Source organism: Canis lupus, chromosome 31, assembly GCF_003254725.2.
Source record: "Canis lupus dingo isolate Sandy chromosome 31, ASM325472v2, whole genome shotgun sequence".
Taxonomy (NCBI): Eukaryota; Metazoa; Chordata; class Mammalia; order Carnivora; family Canidae; genus Canis; species Canis lupus.
In genome coordinates this window covers 14612125-14629353 of record NC_064273.1, presented here as the reverse complement: position 1 = coordinate 14629353, position 17229 = coordinate 14612125, and the positions used below count along the sequence as shown (strand labels likewise).

At 39.1% G+C, this 17229-nt stretch overlaps 1 protein-coding gene across 1 annotated transcript in view; it reads right to left on the bottom strand.

Annotated features, from left to right (window-relative positions):
* The window catches only part of CXADR (CXADR Ig-like cell adhesion molecule), a 200741-nt gene that overhangs the window by 44489 nt on the left and 139023 nt on the right, over positions 1 to 17229 (bottom strand). The window contains exon 9 of the transcript XR_007407635.1: positions 12613 to 12702. The gene's annotated coding sequence lies outside the window, so the exon portion shown is untranslated. The remainder of the gene's footprint in view (positions 1 to 12612; positions 12703 to 17229) is intronic.

Genomic DNA, 17229 nt, shown 5'->3' with positions numbered 1-17229 from the left:
TATGCAATATATTTTTATCTCCATTTTACAGAATGTGAAACCTAGATATCCCAAAGCTCTTTAACATACTTCAGATCACAGAGGGGCTCAGTAATATAATCAGAAATAAAAGCCAGCTTTTCTTACAGAAGGTCTCTGACAATTAATCAGAATCACAGCAAGTCTGCTCTTTCTTTAATGACTAGAAATTTCATCTGAAGCTGAAGGCTGATTTAGCCATGAGTAAAGTCATCACAGCTGGTAATTTTATATCTTTAGGAGATGTTCAGTCTAAAAACCTGTAACATAACATGTAGCCTTTGCTTAGATTTGGTACACCACAGCAAAGATATCTACTAAAAATATTCTTATAAAGAAAATCTTATTCTCTCTTACTTCATTTATAAAATTCAGAAGTTATTCTCCTGGAAAACAGAATCCATAGACAGAATCCATAGACTGTAATTGAAAAAGTGGCAATGCAGAGTCAAGATTTGTAAGAAGACAGTCAAGTACCTTGGAAATTGGGACTCAGTTACCTCCCCAAGATTCTGGTTTCTGTTCCTGAAACTAACACAACCAAGCATGAGCAATAATAATGGCCATGTCTACAGGGAGCTGATGTGGCAAAAATCACCTCCTATATCCCCACTGTTTCCCTTAGCCTAATGAACAAGGTATTTAATGCATAATATCACCTACAAAGGGAAAGATATATGAATAATTGATGATATTCAAATATACCACTATTACTCTGACCCATTGTATTTCTACCGGCAGATGACCCTAATGTTCCTGGAGTACTTCAAGTCCTTTCCATTACCTATCACTTTTCCAACCAAGAGATCTCTTCCATTAACCTTCCACAGAGCATTTCCCATTTCTATAATTCCAAGGTTTTACACTTGGATTTCCATCATGTTACTTTCATTGAACAATTAACAACTAATTCAATGGTGATTCAATTTTATTGAGCATAATAATCACCTGCGATGCAATATTAAACATTCTCAGGCCTTCAGCAATTCTGATACAGATAGGAGGGCAGGACTCAGCAATTAAATGAGAACCCCAACGATTTTGATATAGGCATTCCAAGGACCACTCTTAGAAAAACAAAACAAAACAAAACAAAAACAAAAACAACCTTCACCTTTCTATAATGATCCTATTCCATGAATAAAGAAATGGAGATTCAGAAAAGTTTCTCACCCAAGACAATGTATTCATTCATTCAATCAGTCACTTAGTCAACAAATACTGTGGATACAGATGCTCAGACACTATTGGTTTATGCAGAATTAGAGCCTGGCCTGGTTCCCAATCCACAGCTCCTTCTACTCTGACTGCTGCCATATGCTATGGAAGTTTCAAATAATACATGAGACTGGCAGGAGTGATCAGGAAAGGCTTTGTGGAGTGGGTAGAATTTGGAATTAATTCATGGATAAAATTCTATCAAGATAAGGAGAGGGTAACTGGCCCAGTAAAGATGGTACAAGGGCTTGTGTCCAGAACTGTAGGTTGCACCAAACGAACCAGCTGAGTGAGACAGAAATGAAAGAACAGTGATATATCTCAGGGTCAGCCACTTGGCATGTTTCAGGAGACCTCAAAAGCCTATCTCCTATATCTCTGGGCAGTCTTAAAGCTACATTCAAGTCTGTTGGGATTCCCACTGGAACCCGAGAATCCCACTAGCAGCAACCAGAGCCCAAATACCTTCCAGTTTCCAGTGTCAGCAGCCTTGTTCCGAGCACCTCTCTTACTGTGGGAAAAAACTCTTCCTCACTAATGACTTACATATTCAGATAGGGGATGAGATGAAAAGGACTACATGCATAAACCAGGCAAAAAGTAGAAGTATGATGTGGGATAAGTCCTCAGGATGCTGGGGCATTGGGAGGGAGAGGAGAAACACTAATCAAGATATGTAAGCATGAGGTGCCTGACTGGCTCAGTTGGGAGAGGATATGACACCTGATCTTGTTATCATGAGTTTGAGCTCCACACTGGGCACAAGCTTACTTTTAAAAAAAGAAAAAAGATGTGTAAGCATGAGGTGATTTCTCAGGACACTGCTTCTCAGCTCAGGCTTCATATTAAAATCACCTAAGGAGCTTCTGAAAAAATACCAATGCCTCGTACCTCCACAACCAATGGAATAAGGAACTAAAGGGTAGAGTCCGTGCATCACTACATTTTATAAACTCTCTGGGTGGTTCTACTGTGCATCTTGGGTTGTGAACCACTGATCTAAAAAGACAGGGACTGCAGCATTATTTACAATAATCAAGACATAGGAACCACCTAAGTGTCCATTGATGGATGAATGGGTAAAAAAATTGTGATATTATTGTGATTTTATTGCCATTGGATAGACCTTCAGGCCATAATGCTAAGTGAAATCAGTCAAAGAGGACAAATACTGTACAACCTCACTTATATGTGGAATCTAAAGAACAAACAAACCAAAAAACCAAATTCATAGAAATAAAGATTCAGATCTGTGATTACCAGAGGCAGGGGCTGAAGTGAGAGGGACTGAATGAATATCATGAAAAGGCACAAACATCTACTTATAAGATATATATGTACTAGGGATGTCATACACAACATGATGATTATAGTTAACACTGTTGTACAGTATATTTGAAAGTTGCTAAGAGAATAAATCCTAAAAGTTCTCATTGCAAGGCAAAAAAACATTTTAAAAATTTTTCTGTTTTTTCAAACTATATAAGATAATAGACGTTAACTAAATTTACTGTAGTAATCATTTCATAATATATGTAAGTCAGGTCATTATGCTGTACATCTTAAACTTATATGGTGCTGTACGTTAATTATATCTCAATAAACAAAAAGCTAAAAACAAAATGGCAGAGCTTGAAGATTAAAAAATGCAATATAAATGTGCTGGAGCCAATGATTTGAGCTACAGATAGCTGAGAACAGAGTGATTTCAGTCTATGACTAAGAGGTTGAACAAAAGAGGCCTAAGTAATCCAAGGAACAAGTTAAAGGCATGAGCCAACATCTGGGGGTGACACCGAGGGCTCTTGGCTGTGGAGAATCTAAGTAGTAAGCCAATGTGTGCCAGGCTAGATCCACTGATTTTTAAAAATATATACATACATAAAACCTATTGTTATATTCACTTTTCAAATAAGGAAGCTGAGTCATGGAGAGGTAAGGCGGCCCAAAGCTCTTAATAGGACATTTGCTCAAAAATAAATAAATGAAAATTAAATCAAACTGATTTTTATACAGGCAATGGAATATGTTTGGTTGAATTAGAAAATGTTGCCATTTTTGTAGGTTGAAAATAGTTTAATACAGGCAATTCTACAGGGCTTATCCTAATACATTTCCATCTGATCTTGTCTTTAGGGTATGCTTCTTATTCAATCGTTGTTGCTCACATGTTTATACAGAAGATCTGTGTTATGGCCTGATATTCCTCTGTAAACTCCTTCTAAATACTATTTCCAACACATCAGAATTGTCTATATTCATACATCAGCTTATCTATCTTTCTATTTGCCTCATATCAACAATCAGTCCCACTTGATAAAGAGTGTAAATCAAAGGATGTAGCATAAATAAGTGACTCTCCCTGACAACAAAATCAGACTAATAAACCTTTTATAAGCTATCAACCCTAGCAGTGAGAACTGAGATTTATTTAACTAGTTCACCTTCCAAGTTTCTTTGAGAACAAGGGCAAACTGGCAGTAACATGACAGACACAAAGTCTGCAAAATTAGTTCTCTAAATTCTTTTAAAAAAGCAGGCAAGTAGAGCAAACTTTTCTCCCATTAGAATGTTATCCTAGAGGAAACTATGCTGGCTTTAACACTGGTTCAATAAGTAAGATGATGTTATGGAAAGTTTAATATGATGGCCATCCTTCCTATTAACTCTATTCTCCAACACAGGGTACTGTTTTTTATTCAGTCTCACTAGATTGTCTTGAATAAGTTTCATGAGGCCAAAACCACCTTGGTCTTTTTTTTTTTTTTTTTTTTAAGATTTTAGTTATTTATTCATGAGAGACACAGAGAGAGAGAAGCAGAGACACAGGCAGAGGAAGGAGCAGGCTCCATGTAGGGAGCCTGATGTGGGACTCAATCCTGGGACTCCAGGATCACGCCCTGGGCCGAAGGCAGACGCTAAACCGCTGAGCCACCCAGGGATCCCCAACCTCAGTCTTATTCAGCCCTTGATTATCACAGCATGGCACAGTGTATGATGCAAAGGCTGACAAGTATTTAGGGAAGAATAAATTGATCAAAGCAGGAGATGATATAGTCACAGTACAAACAATCTAATCTAATCTCATCTTGCCAAAACTGGCTGTGTGATATTGGACAAGTTATTTAAATTCTCTGGGCCTCCCTTTCCTCGTGGGTGAAAGAGGAAATTAAGATTGAATCCCTTCTCAGCTTTGTGATTCCAATGCACAGAAGAAGCTGTGATTGTGTCTTGTGAACCAGTTAACATTTCTTAGTTAATGTTTCTACACTCTTTCCCTTGTCTGTTCATCAGCCTTCTCTATATTTACCCAAAAGCACACCAGGGAAGGGCAGGGATGCAAAATTATGAATCAAATTACAATAATTTTTCAGGAGGTTTCTTGAGATATCTGTGTTTCCTTGATCACGTTAGATTTACAACAAGGTTCATTGGGACAAAGCCTCAGTATGCAGAAGTTAGGTTCTCTGTGCATTGTCTGATTCAATTTAGGAATAATTTCAGAATCATATTTCCTTCCATGAAGTCCATATTTTCATTGCATCACAGAGAAGATTCTATTCTCTCTCCTTTTAAAAACAATTTAAATCTTTTTTGTGAAAAGCTGGTTTCTCCTCCATGCAAGGAGACCAGATAAGAGCATCTCCTTAGTGAGACCAAACTTTTGAAGTTCTCTCTCCTTGTAAAGAGACATACACCCCAACTGATAAATAGCATATGGTCCACTCCATTCTGAAGGAAGAAAAGTGACCCCAAACACCCTCTCAACTCTATTTACCAATCTCTTCATATTCCTTTCTACAAGGTTATAAGTTGCATCAAAAGGACTATAATATAAAAGAAAAAGAAAAGAAGTGGGGAGCAGAAAACAGAGAAAGACCTGGCATTCTCCATATCTACTGGAAAAGCCTTGAACTCTGAACTCACATTCCTTTACATGTCTAGACAGGTAAGAAAAAGAGGTCTTAGACTCTTATTTCCCTAATGAAGTTTAGATAACATATTTGTATTGCTAATACTTTTTGGAATATTTCATTGTGCTTATGAAACAGCTATAAAAGAAAATACCTCTGTCCCGGTCAAGAATGAAAATGCCACATACCTGATGATCCTGTGATTTACTACTGTGTAATAGAGAAATCCAAGCCCAGGGAGCTCAAAGCAGTACTCACTTTATGATATGTAGTGGCTGTAGGTAAGCCACTCAGATCACCCTTTAAGACTGAGGACCTCATTCTCCCGCCCTTAGGGAGTGCTAGCAGAAGATTGATGGTTCTCAGCTAAGTTCCTCCTCAGCAATCACACTACTGCTAAAAAGCCACCTTGTCCAATGGGCAGCCCCCATGCAATTACTGGTCTTTTTTCATGGGATTGGCTGATGCCTTTTTGATGACTACATTGCAGTTCAAGCCTTCCTCTGTGCAATCTGACCTCCTTCTCTCCCCCGTAAGAATTGAACTCAAGTGCAGTCACCAATAAGTCTTTGCATGCAAAGGTCTATCTCAGAGTTTGTTTCCCAGGAAACTCGGTTAAAAATGTAATAGCAACTGGGGTGACAACAATGATGAAAGAAGTCTATGTTTACTTTGGAAGCCCTGAGGGTGACTAGGTGAGGCGGAATCAACCACACAGGGGCACTTGTTAGTTACACTTGCTCCCATCAGGGAAGCCTCAGAATGGCAACCACACAACCAATGGTAATGGCTCTGAGTGTTTCCTGGGGTCAGCCTTGTTCTCTATTCCATTCAGTGTTGTGCTGGAAAACTGGCTCTGTGGGGGGAAAAAGAGACCTTACTGAAATCCATGAAATAGTTTGGCTGGTTTCAAACTATTGATGTTTAACCACTGGGCTCATCAAATTCCTAAATATTTCACAATAAGCTCTTGGGGAGCCACCCTCAGGGCACCATTGCACATGAGCACACAGTGCTGTTGAGACTTGTGGAGCAGCATGAACATGAAACTTACGGAAAATCTGATATAAGCTTGTCAGTGGCTTAGGCTTGTTGTGGCACGAGAATCAGAAGATCATAGTAACTAAGCTCAGCAATCAAATGCTGAGTGAATATGAACACAAAGTGAATACAGAGAATAGAAACTCCCAACGCGGGAGAGTAAAAGCTAAGGATGCAGATGCAGTGATGGTATACAGACCAAGAAGCAGTAAAAACTATGAATAAGCAGTAGGGAATGAAAGGTACCCAAATGTGGCAAGATCAGCAATGGAAAGACACTCCAAGTGATAAAGAGACTGGGAGAGCAACTGAACTATCTTAGTGATGGGGCCATACCCTAGAGAGCAATCAGCTTGCACTGTGGACACGGTGCCTGGAGAAAAGCATTTTACTGCAGACAGTGGTGTAGAGCTGTCTGAGTACAATGCCTGCTTGTTGCATCTCCATCTTCCTCATTTTCACATACGTTCTCATGATCAGCCCCTATTATTTGAAGCAATCAGATAGGATCTCTGTCGCTCGCAAAGACACGAGTTTATTAACCCTAGGTCACCATCTGAACTAATAGCCACAAGGCAGAAACAAACTCAGAGTATGTACAAAGGTTGTTGACATCATCAGAGGCAATCCAAAATAGAAGCAACAACCAAGACAGTCATTTTCTTCCAAGGGTTTAAATATCCATCAGGAACAGAGTGATTTTTTTAAAAAAAGATTTTATTTATTCATTCATGAGAGACAGAGATACAGAGAGAGAGAGGCAGAGACACAGGCAGAGGGAGAAGCAGGCTCCATGCAGGAAGCCCGATGCAGGACTCGATCCCGGGACTCCAGGATCATGACCCGAGACGAAGATAGACACCCAACTGCTGAGCCACCCAGGCATCTCCAGAAACAGAGTGATTAAATCACTTCTTTACCCTGCTAGTGAAGGGAAGGACTGTTAGGGTCCTGCAGTCACTCTTCCAACAATTAGTTATGAATGTCTAATTCTAGAAGACAATAGTACATGTTGGGCTCTGGGGATGCAATAGTAACCAGACATATACATAGATTCTTCACCATGGAGCCTAGAGTTTAGTGGAAGAAATAAATATTTTATTTAAAAAAAAATCCAGAGAAAACATAGAACTCAACTGTGCTAAGCGCTAAGAAGGAGAGTTAGATGGTTCATGAGACTTCACAGTGAGGCTGAGGGGACTGGCTTCTGTTGGGGAAATCAGGGAATTCCCTACGACGCAAAAAGGTATTGAGATCTGAATAATGTGTTCCATTATGTGTTCTAAGAGGAAAGAGTATTGAGGAAAACTGAAAACAAGATGTGCCAGACCAGGGGCTCCTGGGTGCCTCAGCTGGTTAACCCTCTGCCTTTGGCTCAGGTCATGAATCCCAGGGTCCTGGGATCAAGCCCTACATCAGGCTTCCTGCTCAGTAGGGAGTCTACTCCTCCCTCTCACTTGTGTTCCCTCTCACTCTCTCGCTGTCTCTCTCAAATAAATAAATAAAATATTAAAAAAAAAAAAAGAAAAAAGTTGTGTCAGAGCATATGCAATAGGAATGTCAGGACTGGCTGACTTTTGGATTCAAAGCAGAGTCCCACACCAGCAGTATGCGTATCACCTGGAAGCTGGATTACAACTGCAAAAATGTCAGGCCACATCCCAGATGTCTTTATCTGCCTCATTCTACAGTTTAACAAGATTCCCAGGTGATCTTTATAATTTTAGCATTTGTGATACAAAAAGAAGACTGGAGTGGCTGCATCTAAGCAAGTAAAGGGTGAGGCATGGTGTGGGCCATGGCTGGGCAGGCAGACAGAAAACAAACACCCAGAGTTTTACTGGCCACATTGAAGAGTTTGGCTTTATCCTAATCCTAAAAGTACTGGGAAGTCATGAAGTATGGATGTGTTGGGGGAAGTAGAAGGGAATCTAGCTGCTATGTAGAAACTTATTAGACAGGAGTAGCATTACACGTGATTTGCAATTAGACTATTAAAACGGTCCAGGCAAGAGAATGTGCAAATTTAAGCTCTGGAGATTGAGGTGGAGTTGGAAAAAAAGTAAATGGATCCAAAAAATATTTAGGAAATAAAGTTAACAAGACATGATAATGGTTTGGATTTGGGGAGGAGAAGTGATAAAATACAGGATGCTTTCAGACATACACAAATGATTTTCATGGTGTTTGTTAATTTTTACTATTATATTCACAGCATCAACAATTACGCCATAGGTACCCAATATTTGTTGAATAAATGAAGGACTAAACTGAAAAAAAAGTCTGAGGCATTCTTAGGGAGAATATCATGAGTTAGGCTTCAGAATTGTTGGGGGCTAAATAGTGTCCCCCAAAAAGATATGCTGAGGTCCTAACCCCCAGTACCTCTGAATGTGACCTTATCTGGAAAATCTGTAGATGGGAATCAAGTCAAAATGAGGTCATATTGGATGAGGGTGGGCCCTAAGTCTAATGACTGGTGTTCTTATATGGAGAGAAAGATTTGGAGACATGCAGACACACATGAGGAAAGACAGCCGCTTGAAGATGGAGGCAAAACTTGAAGGGATGCTTCTACAAACTATGCATGCTGATTGCAGACAACCACCAAATCCTAGAATAGAGGAGAATGGAACAGATCCTCCCTCAGAGCTTCCAGAAGGAACCAACCCTCCTGACACCTTGATTTCAGACTTCTGGTCTCCAGAGCTGTGAGAAAATAAACTTCTATTGCCTTAAGCCTCCCAGTTTGTGGTATTTTGTTACAGTGGTCTTAGGAAACTAACAGGAATGCATTTCTGATATCCAAGAAGAAGTGTTTCTTTATAAGTGGTTTGAAATTTGGGTCTGAAACTGAGCAATTACCCTAATGATGTCTGTTAAAACACAACCTATTTTTATTAAGGTAAACACCATTGATTATATTCCTTTTAACCATGGTGCCCTAGGAAATATGGGTATCCACCTTTGTTGTAAAGAACAGTCTGTAAGATCCCAAGCACCCCTTTGGCAATCTAAAGACTGAGAAAAGAAAGATAAAAAAAGAAAAGGAAATGTTATGAAAGAAAACAAGATAAGGTAAAGAGCATCAAGAAAGTTGTTCTACAGGAGTGCTTCAACTTCTGTTTCAAGGCTCAGAAGATGCTTTTCTTCTGTTTGAGATTGGTGTGTTATCTAATGACATGGCTACAGTAGGGACCCAGAAGTCTCTTGGAGATTTCCTCTAATTCAGTTATCACTTTTTAGGAAAGCCTGGGAGATAACCTTTCTGGGCCTTTCCTAGGATGTATTCATTATCAATTCCCTCTAAGATTCTAAAGGTCATCCTTATTTACCATGGGCCAGTCTACTTTGCAGATACCAGAGATCAAATTATTGCAACAAGTTCATCATCATGCTGTTCTATATCCAGCACAGCCTCCAATATAACTGTGCTTGAGTCCCAAAAAAATTAACTGACTGGGAATTTGGATTATCTGGGAATGAAGAACTCTTTATTCATCTTGCCTGGGTGGGTTTCTATAGGTTTCTGTGCGTGATGGCTAATCCACTCCTCCTCCAGAGCTGGCCAAGAGAGATTACCTTAGACTGGTCCTAAAAAGAGTATGGCTTTGAGCAGGATTATGAATTAATATGAGCCACTAAAGGTCAACAAAAAACAAAGACATTTCACATATAGACAATTTCAAATGACATATGCTTCAAGAGTTCACACCTAGTTCCAGTCATCCAGGGCTTGAAAGCCTATCTTCATAGATATAATGCATAAGTAGTATTAAAGGGTTCCAAGTCTGTCTACCTAATATAGTCAAACTCACTGAATGTGATCATAGCTGATAAACGATTATTGTAGGAAACTCTATCATGAACTCCCTCTTGGAATTCCTGGAACATACAGACCTGACAGCCAAATCAAAGGGGCCTCCCTTTTCTCCCTCCGGTCCTATCCCTTACTACCTGCCTCACAATCAGAAGTAAATATTTTTACAACTCTAAGACAAATCAAACAAAAATCCTCCAGGCAATACACAGAAATGGATTTGTGCATCAGACAACTACAGCTGGTCAGGGAGCAATGGTTAAGGGATCTCTGGCTAGGCCTCTTTCTCCTACTGAACTCTTACCTTTCTCCTGGACTCCCCTTACTGCCAACTGCTTAACTAGACTTCTGTGCCACATGTATCCTCTCTGCAGACCCAGCCATGAACCAAAAACTTGTTGTTCTCCTTCCCCAACAACAACAAAAACTAAAATAAAGTACAAAAGCATGAGTAAATGTTTAATTTATGTGCCACCGCCAAAGTTGCTCATGCATCAGGGAACAGACTGATGCTAATACCTAGGAAGCAACTGTCACTCATTTGGCAAGCCCATGCCCTCCTCTTTCTCTGGCTGGAGAAGGTGAAGCTAGTCTTCCTACCTCAGCACTTGCTGCTGAGTCCCTGTTAGCCATGAGCTGACTCATGCAACCTCACTAAAGCACAAATAAATGTCAGGCGCACTGGAGTGGGCAGAAGAGAGAAATAATTTCAGACTCTGATCTTTGCTCTGATAAAGAGTGTTCAATGTCATCAAGACAAAGGGATGGTGAGAATTTGAGGAGTTGGAAGCCAACCCTGGTGATTGGGCTACACTTACTACCTTCTTCCATGTCCTCTTTAGAGGTGCCTGAGGCTGTGCAGCCAGACTCCTTCCTTATCTCTTTAGATATCCAGAGTGGGCAGGAACAGGGAGAGAGCACCTCCAGCAGGCTCAGACTTGCTCCATAAAAGCAGTGAGAACATGAACTCCTTTAAGATAATCTCTTTTTGGGAGAAGATCAAGCAAGCAGAGATTTTTTTAGCCACAAGCAGTGGTTCTATCTTTGAAAACTTTGCCTGGTTGCAGCTGTTAAGCTCAATTGATCTGTATCAGGGAAGGGATGTGAACCTGTAGGGAACTGAGAGTACAAAGATAACAAAAATGTAGAAAAGACAAATAGTCTTAGCTACTCCTCACTTATTTCCTATACAGAGTGTCCATGAAGATTTAAGAGAAATCAAAACCAGCAGAGGGACAAGGAGAGAATTGGGTGGGTGGGGTAGAAGGTAAAAAAGGAGGTAGGGGAGAAAAAGCAAAAAGAGGAGGAGGGAAAGGGGGATGAAGGGAAGGAAGGAGGATAAAGGAAGGGAGACAGAAGAGGATGAAGTGATTGAGGAGGAAAATAATGAGGCTTCGAAGCTAATGCTGAACTCCCTCTGGGGCTTCCCCCGCCCCTAGATCTCCTGCTCCCTGCAGCTAAGGTCTCTAATGATTAATTCCAGGATGAGCTTTTGCCTGTCCCTATTACACAGTCAGAAAAAGGTTATAGCCTTCCTTCTGATATGACTCAGAATTGACTCAAACTCCTAGGACAGGTCCTGGTGACCCAGTAAGAGAAACTATATCCATGGTTTCCCAGTGACCAAGGTTCTTTTGCTACTAAACAAACTATGGATTTATTATCATTTATTTTCTAACCACATATTTTGATCCTGTAGGTTTCCACCTGACTCTCCTTGTTTCTGATTAGCTATTTTCCTAATACTCCAGCCCCTTCTTCTAAACCTGCCGTCACCCACTCTTAACTAGAGGAATAGAATCTCTATCCCTCCCCCCTTCTAGTTCATGACTTGCTCCTGTTACCTATTCTTCTTTCTTGGGTCTCAGAAATAGAAATCCTCTGGTTACAGAGGGGAGGCTGGGTGGAATGGGTGAAATAGGTAACCCGCATTAAAAAGTACACTTATCATTATGAGCACTGATATTGTATAAAATTGTTGAGTCAGGGACACCTGGATGGCTAAACCGTTGAGCATCTGCCCTCAGCTCAGGGTGTGATCCCCAGGTCCGGAATCAAGTTACACATCGGGCTCCTTGCAAGGAGCTTGCTTCTCCCTCTGCCTATGTCTCTGCCTCTCTCTCTCTGTGTTTCTCATGAATAAATTAGTAAAATCTTAAAAAAAAAAAAAAAAAAAAGAATTGTTGAATCACTATATTGGATACTTGAAACTAATATAATACTGTAAAGTATACTGGAATTAAAATTAAAAATGTAATTTAAAAAAGACATTATATATAGAAATCCTCAGAATCATCAAAAAAATCCAAATAAAGCAAATTCAATAGTACATTAAAAGGACTATACACCATGACCAAGTCAGATTTATCCCTGGGATACAAGGGTGATTCAACTTCAAAAATCAATGAATATACCACATTAACATAACAAAGAATAAAAATCACATAATCATCTCAATTGATGCGTAAAAGGCATTTGACAATATTCAATAGCCTTTCATGAAAAAAAAAAAAAAAAACACTCACCAAACTAGGAATAGAAGGAAATTGCCTCAAAATAATAAAGGCCATATATGAAAAACCCATATCTAACATTACTTACCAGTGAAAAACTGAAACCTTTTTCTCTAAAACAGGAACAAAGTATGGATGCTCCTTCTCACCACTTTTATTCAACATAGTACTGGAAGTCCTAGACAGAGCAATGAGGCAAGAAAATGAAACAGAAGTCATCTAATTTGGAAAGGAAGAAGTAAAATTATCTCTGTTCACAAATGATATAATCTTATACATAAAAAACCTTAAAGATTCCCCCCCCAAAAAAATTGTTAGAATAAATGAATTCAGCAAAGTTCAAGGATACAAAATCAACATGCAAAAATCAGTTTTATTTCAAAGGAGTCACCTTGTTTGAGTGATGAATGGATAAATTAGTGAATGAAAATATAAACAAATAAATGAATGAACTAGGGAATCCCTGGGTGGCTCAGCGGTTTAGCGCCTGCCTTTGGCCCAGGGCGGGATCCTGGAGTCCCGGGATCAAGTCCCGCGTCGGGCTCCTGGCTTGGAGCCTGCTTCTCCCTCTGCCTGTGTCTCTGCCTCTCTCTCTCTATGTCTATCATGAATAAATAAATAAATAAATAAATAAATCTTAAAAAAAAATTAAGAAAAATAAATGAATGAACTAAGTTTTAAAAGAAGTATATGGATAAAGAAGATATATGTATACGTGCGCACACACTTACACAAAATGGAGTATTATTACTCAGCCATAAAGAAAGAATGAAATTTTGCCATTTACAATGACATGGATGGAGCTAAGGAATATTATGTTAAGTGAAATAAATAAAAAAACAAATACTACATGATTTCACTCATATGTGGAATTTAAGAAACAAAACAAACGAGCAAAGGGGAAACAAAAAGAGAGAGGGAGGCAAACCAAGAAACAGATTCTTAACTGTAGAGAACAGAGGGGAGGTAGGTGAGAGGATGGGTAAAATAAGAGATGGGGATTAAGGAGGGTACTTGCTATGATGAGCACCAAGTTTTGTATGGAAGTATTGACTCACTATATTCTACACCTGAAACTAATATTACACTGCATATTAACTAACTGGAATTTAAATAAAAACTTTAACAAAAAGAAAAAATCACTACAAAAAGAAAATTTAGAAAACAATGCCCTTTACAATAATATCAAAAATAAAATAAGAATAAACACAACTAAGAAATTGAAAGATTTATACATCAAAGACCCCAGTGTCCATCAACAGATAAATGGATGAACAAATTATGGTTATATATATAAAAGGAATTCAGCCATAAAAAGGTACATGCTATAACCTGGATGAACCTTAAAATCACTATGGTAAGTGAAAGAAGTCAGACACAAAAGTTCACATATTATATGACTCATTTATAGGAAATATGCAGAATTGGTATAAAAAAAAGAAGAGAAAGAAAAAAGATATGTGCAGAATTGGTTTAGTCATATATACAGAAAGCAAATTAATGATTGCTAGGGGATGGGAGATGGGATGTTGAACTAGACAACATGGGGATGGGATGTTGAACTAGACACAGGTAGTGGTTGCTCAACATTGTGAATATAACAATGAATGAATGCCACTGAATTGTTCATTTTAAAATAGTTAATTTTAGGGGCACCTGGGTGGCTCAATAGTTGAACTTCTGCCTTTGGCTCAGGTTACGATCCTGGGGTCCTGGGATTGAGTCTCACACTAGGCTCCTCACGGGGAGCCTGCTTCTCCCTCTGCCTATGTCTCTGCCTCTTTCTGTGTCTCTCATGAATAAATAAATAAAATCATGAATAAATAAATAAAATGTTTAAAATAGTTAATTTTAGGAGTGCCTCAGTGTCTCAATTGGTAGAGCCACTCTTGATCTCAGGGTTGAGTTCAAGCCCCACAGTGGATGTGGAGCCAACTTTAAAAAAATAAATAAAGGGAATCCCTGGGTGGCTCAGTGGTTTGGCACCTGCCTTTGGCTCAGGGTGCGATCCTGGAGTCCCGGAATCGAGTCCGACGTCAGGTTCCCTGCATGGAGCCTGCTTCTCCCTCTGCCAGGTTCCCTGCATGAAGCCTGCTTCTCCCTCTGCCTGTGTCTCTGCCTCTCTCTGTCTATCATGAATAAATAAATAAAATATTTTTAAAAATTAAATAAATAATATTTATTATTATTATATTATTACTGCACCTGGGTGGTACAGTCAGTGAAGCATGGAACTCTTGGTTTGGGCTCAAGTCATGATTTCAGGGTCATGAGATTGAGCCCTGCATTTGGCTCAGCAGAGAGTCTGCTTGAGATTCTCTCTCCCTCTCCCGCTGCCCCTCTGGCTCATACTCCCTCTCTCTCTAAAATAAATAAATAAATCTTTAAAAATAAATAAATCAAATAATTAATGTTATGTTTGTGAATTTCACTCCAATAAAAAAAATAAACCATTATATATATGCAGAGCTCTTGGATCAGCAATTTTTTACTATCTAACTAGATTAGATAAGACAATTGGGACCATCCACTATAAATCCCCCTTTTAAAATCCTATCACCTTGTATGCAAATGTGTGGACATCCACACTTTATTATTTACTTACCTCATTTCATGCTAAGAAAATAAGGTGTCCTTCTCATATAAGGTTAACTCTTCCAAATCCCTCCATCTTTCTTTCAAGCTCTCATTCTGCCAACTTTCCTTCTTCTCTTAAATATTAAATTTCTCTCTTTCTCTTCTTTTCTCTTCTTAGCCTGTAAATAGTATCAAGCATTCTCCACCCCTCCAAAAAAAAATTCCACTAATCTTGTACTGCTCTCTATAATTTGTCTCCTTCCACTCTCTGCCAGGTTTCTCAAAGAGCAGTCAACACAAAGTGATGTCACTTCTGCTTCAACTTGCCTCCTCAAGCTCATCAGTGCCTCCATTCTATAAAATATAATGAATGTGCAAGTTTTTATTATAAAAATGATTCCTTTGACTGCTTACCATGTTTTTTACTTGATATTTTCTCCATCCACTCTTAAAATATTCTTGTTCCCAAGGGTCTGTCCTCAGTGCACTCATGCTGCACGCTCTTGGTGTAATGTCATCCACTTGAGGTTTTAACAACTACCTACATGAAGATGAAGAGTCTCTAATCTATACCTCTGAGACTTTTCCCAAAGCTTCAGATACATATACTCAATTTCTTACTCAACCTTTCCCCTTGGATAGCACATGGGAACCTCAGACTCAGCATGTCTAAAATAATATATCAACCTTTACACACAGTTTTCACCTTTTGGGGCACCTGGAAGGTGCCTCAGTGGTTGAGCATCTGCCTTTGTCTCAGGGCATGATCCAGGGGTCCTAGAATAGAGTTCCACATCAGGCTCCTCTCCAGGAGCCTGCTTCTCCCTCTGCCTATGTCTCTGCCTCTCTCTGTGTGTCTCTTGTGAATAAATAAAATCTTAAAAAAAAAAAAAAAAACTTTTTCTGTATTATTCTCAGTCACCCAATTAGCCAAGCCAAAAACCTGAAACTCACCTTTGAATTTTTGCAATACCCTCTACTCTTTCCTTTAAATGTATTTTAGGAAAATAAATAAATAAATAAATAAATAAATAAATAAATAAATAAATGTATTTTAGAGGGACGCCTGGGTGGCTCAGTGGTTGAGCGTCTGCCTTCAGCTGTAGTCATGATCCTGCGATCCTGGGATCGAATTCTGCATCGGGCTCCTTGCGAGGCACCTGCTTCTCCCTCTGCCTCTGTCTCTGCCTCTCTGTGTGTCTTTCATGAATAAATAAAAAATCTTAAAAAAAAAAGAAATGTATTTTAGAAATCACCTAATTCTGCTAATTACACCTCTTAAATATTTCTCAGGATTGATCAAATGATGAAATCATATCACTCCTTCCTTCAAATTCTCCAATGCCTTTCCAACACAATTGGCATAAAATGAAAATTCCAAGGCCCCACATTTGGCCCTCATTCCCAGCCTCTAGTCACATGTGTCTTTTACTGTTCCTTAAACACTCAAGTTCATTCATATCTCTAGGTTGTGCCACTTGGGGTTTCCTCTTCCTGGAAATGTTTCCTGTCAGCTCTTTCTTCATATCCGCTTCTCAACACAGAAGCCATCTCAGAGTCCTAATCTTGTCCCCACCACCTTCAATAAGCAAACTCTCTTGGACACATCATCACTTTTATTTTCATGGCACTTACCACTATTTGAATCATCTGATTTATATAGTCTCTACTGTCTCCTTTACTAGGATAAACACTTACCATTTTGGAAAAATTGTACTTGTTTAACTTGGTTTTGGTCCATTTCTCCCACTAGAATTTAAAAGGTATGAGAGCCGAGACTTTGTATATCTCTATATAAGGCAACTCTAGTCCTTCTTCTGGTAGATCATGGATTCCTTCCTTACCCTCCTGGTGTGATATTGATGATGTCCCAGCATGCTTTATGACTGGTCTTAACTGAAATATGACAAAGAAAAAGACAAAAAAACTCTCCCCATTCACTTTCTGAGAGGAGTCTGGAGTTCCCAATTTCTGAGTGCTGCTAAAATTATCTTAGCCTTCACAGTGATAGCACCATGTTCACATAAATACTCCATGACTCAACATTTATTAGGCACCTTCTATGTGACTGATACTATATTAAGGGTTGTGTAGGTGTGACATTGTGATTTATAATAAGAAATACATA